The sequence below is a fragment of the Zonotrichia leucophrys genome, chromosome 3 (genome assembly GCF_028769735.1).
Source record: "Zonotrichia leucophrys gambelii isolate GWCS_2022_RI chromosome 3, RI_Zleu_2.0, whole genome shotgun sequence".
Lineage (NCBI taxonomy): Eukaryota > Metazoa > Chordata > Aves > Passeriformes > Passerellidae > Zonotrichia > Zonotrichia leucophrys.
In genome coordinates this window covers 113,797,674-113,804,781 of record NC_088172.1, presented here as the reverse complement: position 1 = coordinate 113,804,781, position 7,108 = coordinate 113,797,674, and positions in this window count along the sequence as shown.

The window sequence follows — 7,108 nt, the reverse complement described above, 5'->3', positions numbered from 1 at the left end:
CTTCCCGGAGAGGAGCTGGGATGGGGATGGATCCAATGCCGGGCTGGGAATGGAGGGAATTCCCTGGGAAAATGGGATTGGGGAAGGAATTCCTGGGATATCCCAAAAAAACCCCAAATCCCAACCCAAACAAATCCCCAAATCCCCAAAAAATTCCCAAAAAGCCCCTCAAATTTGGGCTGGAATTCCCAGAGAATCCCTGGGAAAGGCTGGAAAATCCCGGAATTGTGGGCTGGGAATGGGATGGGATTGAAGGTCCATGGATCCCATCCCAAGAATTCCGGGATTTTGGGATCCAGGATCCATCCTGAGGGGTTTTTATGGGATTTGGGGATGGAAAAGGGAAGGGAGATCCCAAATTCCCAGGGAATTCCCAAAATTCCTTCCCAGAGAGGAGCTGGGATGGGAATGGGATGGGATTGAAGGTCCCTGGATCCCATCCCAAACCATTCCGGGATTCTGGGATCCAGGATCCATCCTGAGGGATTTTTGTGGGATTTGGGGATGGAAAAGGGAACTGGAGTCCCAAATTCCCAGGGAATTCCCAAAATTCCTTCCTGGATCCCAAAATTCTCCTCCAATGGGATTGAAGCTCCCTGGATCCCATCCCAAACCATTCCGGGATTCTGGGATCAAGAATTCCTCGTGGTCCCCACCCCAATGAAAAATTGGGATTTTGGAAAAATGGGAAAATGGGAAATCCTCGGGAAGTTTTGGGGTTTCCGGGTGGGATGGAAGCGGGAATGGGGAAAGGAAAACATGGGATGGGTTTTCTGGAATGTTCTGGAATTTTCCTGGGTTTTTCCCTTTAAATAAAAGCAACGGTTCCATAAGGAGAGAGATCCTGGGTTGCTGGGGATGAGGGAAATTTGGGAATTTGGGGAATTAGGATGAGGGAAATGAGGGAATTTGGGGAATTTGGGGAATTAGAGGATGAGGGAATGGGGGGAATTTGGGGAATGAGGGAAATCAGGGAATTGGGATGAGGGGAATTGGGGGATTTAGGGAAATTAGGGAATGAGAGGATGAGGAAAACTAGGGAATTTGGGAAATTAGAGGATGAGGGAAATTGGGGGAATGAGGGGAATTAGGGAAATTGGGATGAGGGAAATTTGGGATTTTGGGGAATTAGGAAATGGGGGAATTTGGGGAATGGGGAAATTAGGGGATGAGGAAATGAGGGGAATCAGCGAATTTTGGGAATTAGGGCATGAGGGAATGGGGGGAATTGGGGAATTTGGGGAATTAAGGAATGAGGGGAATGAGGGAAATTAGGGAATGATGGAATAAGGAATTAGGGAATGAGGAGGATTAGAGAATTAGGATGAGGGAATGAGAGAAATTAGGGAATTCAGATGAGGGAAATTAAGGAAAAAGGGAATGAGGGGAATTAGGGAAATTATGGAATGAGGGGATGAGAGAATGGGGATGAGGGAATGAGGGGATGAGGGGGATAAGGGAAAAAAAGGAATAAAAGGATTGAGGGAAAGAAGGATAAGGGAACGGAGGGACTGAGGGAATACAAGGATTGAGCAGGATAAGGAGAACGCAGGAATTAAGAAAATGAAGGAACTGAGGGGGATGAGGAGAGTAAGGGAACGAAGGGACCGAGGCAACTCAGGAAAAGAGGGAACTGAGCAGGATTAGCGGAATCGGGGAATGAAAGGGGGATAAGAGGAATTGAGGGAATGAAAGGACTGAGGGGGATGAGGGGAAAAAGGAAATGAAGGGAATAAGGAAATGAAGGGCCGGAGCAGCATAAAGGGAATAAGGGAATTAAGGAAATGAAGGGAATAAGGAAATGAATGGGACAAGGGGGATGAGGGGAATAAGGGAATTAAGGGACCGAGGCCGCTGAGGGCGCTGAGGAACCGCGGGTGGTTGAAAACCAAGATGGCTGCGGGACTGAGGGCGCTGAAGAACCGCGGGCTCTGAGGGACTGAGGGCGCTGAAGAACCGCGGGCTCTGAGGCCGCTGAGGGCGCTGAAGAACCGCGGGCTCTGAGGCCGCTGAGGGCGGTGAAGAACCGCGGGCTCTGAGGGACTGAGGGCGCTGAAGAACCGCGGGCTCTGAGGGACTGAGGGCGCTGAAGAACCGCGGGCTCTGAGGGACTGAGGGCGCTGAAGAACCGCGGGCTCTGAGGCCGCTGAGGGCGCTGAAGAACCGCGGGCTCTGGGGGACTGAGGGCGCTGAAGAACCGCGGGCTCTGAGGGACTGAGGGCGCTGAAGAACCGCGGGCTCTGAGGGACTGAGGGCGCTGAAGAACCGCGGGCTCTGGGGGACTGAGGGCGCTGAAGAACCGCGGGCTCTGAGGGACTGAGGGCGCTGAAGAACCGCGGGCTCTGGGGGACTGAGGGCGCTGAAGAACCGCGGGCTCTGGGGGACTGAGGGCGCTGAAGAACCGCGAGCTCTGGGGGACTGAGGGCGCTGAAGAACCACGGGCTCTGGGGGACTGGGGGCGGTGAAGAACCGCGAGCTCTGAGGGACTGAGGGCGCTGAAGAACCGCGGGCTATGAGGGACTGAGGGCGCTGAGGGGCCGAAGCCACTGAAGAACCGCGGGCGGGCGGTTAAAAACCGAGGCCGCTGAGGGCGCTGAAGAGCCGCGGGTGATTGAAAGCCGAGGCTGCGGAGGGAGTGAAGGCGCTGCGGGACTGAGGCCGCTGAAAAACAGCGGGCGGTTAAAAACCGCGGGCTCTGAGGGACTGAGGCCGCTGAAGAACCGCGGGTGGTGAAGAACCGAGGACTCTGAGGGGCAGAAGCCGCTGAGGGCGCTGAAGAACCGAGGCCGCTGGGGGACTGAGGCCTCTGAAGGACCGGGGGGGGGTGGTTTAAAAACCGAGGCCGCTGAAGAACCGCGGGCTCTGAGGGACTGAGGCTGATGAGGAGCCGAGGGCGCTGAAGAACGGCGGGTGGTTAAAAACCGAGGCCACTGAGGGCGCTGAAGAACCGCGGGCGGGCGGTTAAAAACCCAGACGGCGGAAGGAGTGAGGACGCTGAGGGACTGAGGGCGCTGAAGAACCGCGGGCGGTTAAAAACCGCGGGCTCTGAGGGACTGAGGGCGCTGAAGAACCACGGGCGGCGAAGAACTGAGGCCGCAGGGGGACTGAGGCCGTTGAAGAACTGCGGGCTCTGAAGGACTGAGGCCGCTGAGGCACTGAACAACCCGGAACATGGAAGAGCCGCAGACTCGGAGGAACTGAGGCCGCTGAGGGGCCGGGGCCGCGGTTAAAGCGGCGAGAAGCCCCGCCCATCTCTGACGTCACCACGGTCCCCCATGGGGGGGCGGGACTTTCCCCGCAGCTCGCGTCGCCATTGGCCGCCGGCGCGGCGCCGCCCGCCGCCATTGGCCGGGGCCGCCCCGCCTCCCCCGGCGGGCTGGCGGGGGCGCGAACGTGCGGCGCGGGCCGTTCCCGCGGGCCGGGGGTGCCTCGTGGGGAACTGCACGTAGCCAGGGCGGGCAGGGCACGCACCGTTCCCGCCAGCGCCTGGGGGGGCGGGAGCGGGGGCACGGCAGGAACGTGAGGGGCGGCAGGGGAGAAGGCGAGAGGGGAGAGATCATGGGGGACAGATCGGGGTGCCCGTGAGGGGAGATCATGGGGGAGAGATCGGGGTGCCCGTGAGGGGAGATCATGGAGGAGATGAGAGGTGTCCGTGAGGGGAGATCATGGGGGAGAGATCATGGGGGAGAGATCGGGGTGCCCGTGAGGGGAGAGATCATGGGGGACAGATCGGGGGTGTCCATGAGGGGAGATCAGTGAGGAGATGAGTGGTGTCCGTGAGGGGAGATCATGGGGGAGAGATCAGGGGTGTCCATGAGGGGAGATCATGGGGGAGATGAGGGGTGTCCCTGAGGGGAGGTCATGGGGGACAGATCGGGGTGTCCATGAGGGGAGATCATGGAGGAAATGAGGGGTGTCCGTGAGGGGAGATCATGGGGGAGAGATCAGGGGTGTCCATGAGGGGACATCATGGGGGAGATCAGGGGTGTCCATATTTGTGAGGGGCGTCCATTTTTGTGTGGGGAGATCATGAGGGAGAGATCAGGTGAGCCTCTGCCCTCACGCCATGTTTGTGAGGGGTGTCCGTGGTAGAGATGAGGGGTGTCCGTGTTTGTGAGGGGACATCATGGAGGAGATGAGGGGTATCCATGAGGGGAGATCATGGAGGAGATGGGGGGTGTCCATGTTTGTGAGGGGAGGCCATGGAGGAGACGAGAGGCGTCCATGTTTGTGAGGGGACATCATGGAGGAGATGAGGGGTGTCCATGAAGGGAGATCATGGAGGAGATGAGGGGTGTCCATGTTTGTGAGGAGAGACCATGGAGGAAATGGGGGTTTCCATGAGGGGAGATCATGGGGGACAGATCGGGGTGTCCATGAGGGGAGATCATGGAGGAAATGAGGGGTGTCCGTGAGGGGAGATCATGGGGGAGAGGTGAGGGGTGTCCATGAGGGGACATCATGGAGGAGATGAGGGGTGTCCATATTTGTGAGGGGCGTCCATTTTTGTGTGGGGAGATCATGAGGGAGAGATCAGGTGAGCCTCTGCCCTCACGCCATATTTGTGAGGGGTGTCCGTGGTAGAGATGAGGGGTGTCCGTGTTTGTGAGGGGACATCATGGAGGAGATGAGGGGTATCCATGAGGGGAGATCATGGAGGAGATGGGGGTGTCCATGTTTGTGAGGGGAGGCCATGGAGGAGATGAGAGGCGTCCATGTTTGTGAGGGGAGGCCATGGAGGAGATGAGGGGTGTCCATGTTTGTGAGGGGACACCATGAAGGAGATGGGGGTGTCCATGAGGGGACACCATGGAGGAGATCAGGGGTGTCGATGTTTGTGAGGGGACACCATGGAGGAGATCAGGGGTGTCCATGAGGGGAGATCATGGAGGAGATGAGGAGTGTCCATGTTTGTGAGGGGGAGAGATAATGGAGGAGATGAGGGGTGTCCATGTTTGTGAAGGGAGGCCATGGAGGAGATGAGGGGCGTCCATGTTTGTGAAGGGAGGCCATGGAGGAGATGGGGGGTGTCCATGTTTGTGAGGGGGGACCATAGAGGAGATGAGGGGTGTCCATGAGGGGTCATGATGGAAGAAGATGAGAGGCGGCCATGGGACCTGAGGGGCAGCCATGAGAGGAGATGATGGAGGAAGATGAGGGGGCAGCCATGAGGAGAAATGATGGAGAAGATGAGGGGCAGCCATGAGGGGACATGACTGAGGAAGATGAGGGGCAGCCATGAGGGGAGATGATGGAGGAAGATGAGGGGCAGCCATGAGGAGAAATGATGGAGAAGATGAGGGGCAGCCATGAGGGGACATGACTGAGGAAGATGAGGAGCAGCCCGTCCTGCTGTTTTGCAATATTTTTCTCAGGTGTGGCAGCAGAACCAGCTGCCTCCCAAGGCGATGGATTTCACAGGCCTCTCATCTGCATACATAATAACTCACTTTTCATTTTAATTTTCGTTTCAGCACGTCATGAGCTGACTGAGAAACCCAGGCCTGAGGAGCTGGGGAGGAAATTTAAGAATGTTTCTGGAAATAGAATTTTTTGGCTCCTGCTTGGATGCATTGGAGAAGGTATTTGATTTTAGAAATTAAGAAAATACAGATATTTTGTTGGGAAATCACATCAGGTTTCATGTTTTGTATCACAACTGGGTGAAAACCCTTTCCTGTCCCAGCATTTTACCTCGGACAACGACAGTAAAGCCCCACCTGGGTTGTGTAAATTCCTCTGTGGTAAAAATAAACATTTTTAGAGGCTGTCACAGGCCCAGTGTTTGTACAGCAGCTCTGCCTTAATGTGTTATAAAGGGAAAAAATACCAAAATTAGGGATTTTTGTCATGGTGACAAAAAGCTGAAGGGTTTGAATGGAGGAGAAAAGTGAAATAAACCCCAAAAGGAGAAAAATAAATAGAGAGGGGTGATAGGGAGCCCCCCAAATCCTTGGGAGTGGGGTAAAGGGGGAGCCCCATTCCTTGGGAATGGGGTAAAGGGGGAGCCCCCAAATCCTTGGGAATGGGGTAAAGGGGGACCCCAAATCCTTGGGAATGGGGTAAAGGGGGAGCCCCATTCTTTGGGAATGGGGTAAAGGGGGAGCCCAATCACTTGGGAAAGGGATCACAAGGACCCCAATTCCTTGGGAATGGAGTGCAGGAAGATCCCAATTCCTTGGGAAAGGGACCCAATTCCTTGGGAATGGAGTGAGGAAGATCCAAATTCCTTGGGAATGGGATCTCAAGGACCCAAATTCCTTGGGAATGGAGTGCAGGAAGATCCAAATTCCTTGGGAAAGGGACCCCAATCCCTTGGGAAGGTGGTGCAGGAAGATCCCAATTCCTTGGGAATGGGATCTCGGGGACCCCAATCCCTTGGGAATGGAGTGAGGAAGATCCCAATTCCTTGGGAATGGGATCTCAAGGACCCAAATCCCTTGGGAATGGGGTGCAGGAACAGCGGAGCCCAAACAAACAGCGGAGCCCAAACAGCGGAGCCCGCGGGCTGCGGGGCCTCATCCTCCGGGCTGGATGAGCGGGGAGAAATGGGGGAGAAATACCGGGAGAAACAGAGGAAAACAAGGGGAGAGTGAGGGGAGAACGAGGGGCAGAGAAGCAGGGAGAGAACGAGGGAAGAACGAAGGGAGAGCGAGGGGAGAAAGAGGGGGGAACGAGGGGAGAGTGAGGGGAAAGCGAGGGGAGAACGTGGGGGGAGAGAGTGAGGGGAGAATGAGAGGGAGAACCGGGAGGAGAAATGGGGAGAACGAGGGGGGAGAGTGAGGGGAGAATGAGGGGAGAACGGGGGGAGAACGAGGAGGTGAACCAAGGGAGAGTGAGGAGAGACCAGGGGAGAACGTGGGGTGGAAGGAAGGGAAGCTGAGGGCGAACGAGGGGAGAGTGAGGGGGAGAAACGGGGAGAACGAGGGGAGAGTCGGGAGGAGAAACGGGGAGAACGAGGAGGTGAACCAAGGCAGAGTGAGGGGGGGAACGAGGGGAGAATGAGGGGAGAGAGAGGGGAGAAACAGGGGGAGAGTGAGGGGAGAAGAAGGGGGAGAACGAGGCAGGAGAACCAAAGGAGAGTGAGGGGAGAGGGGAGAGTGAGGGG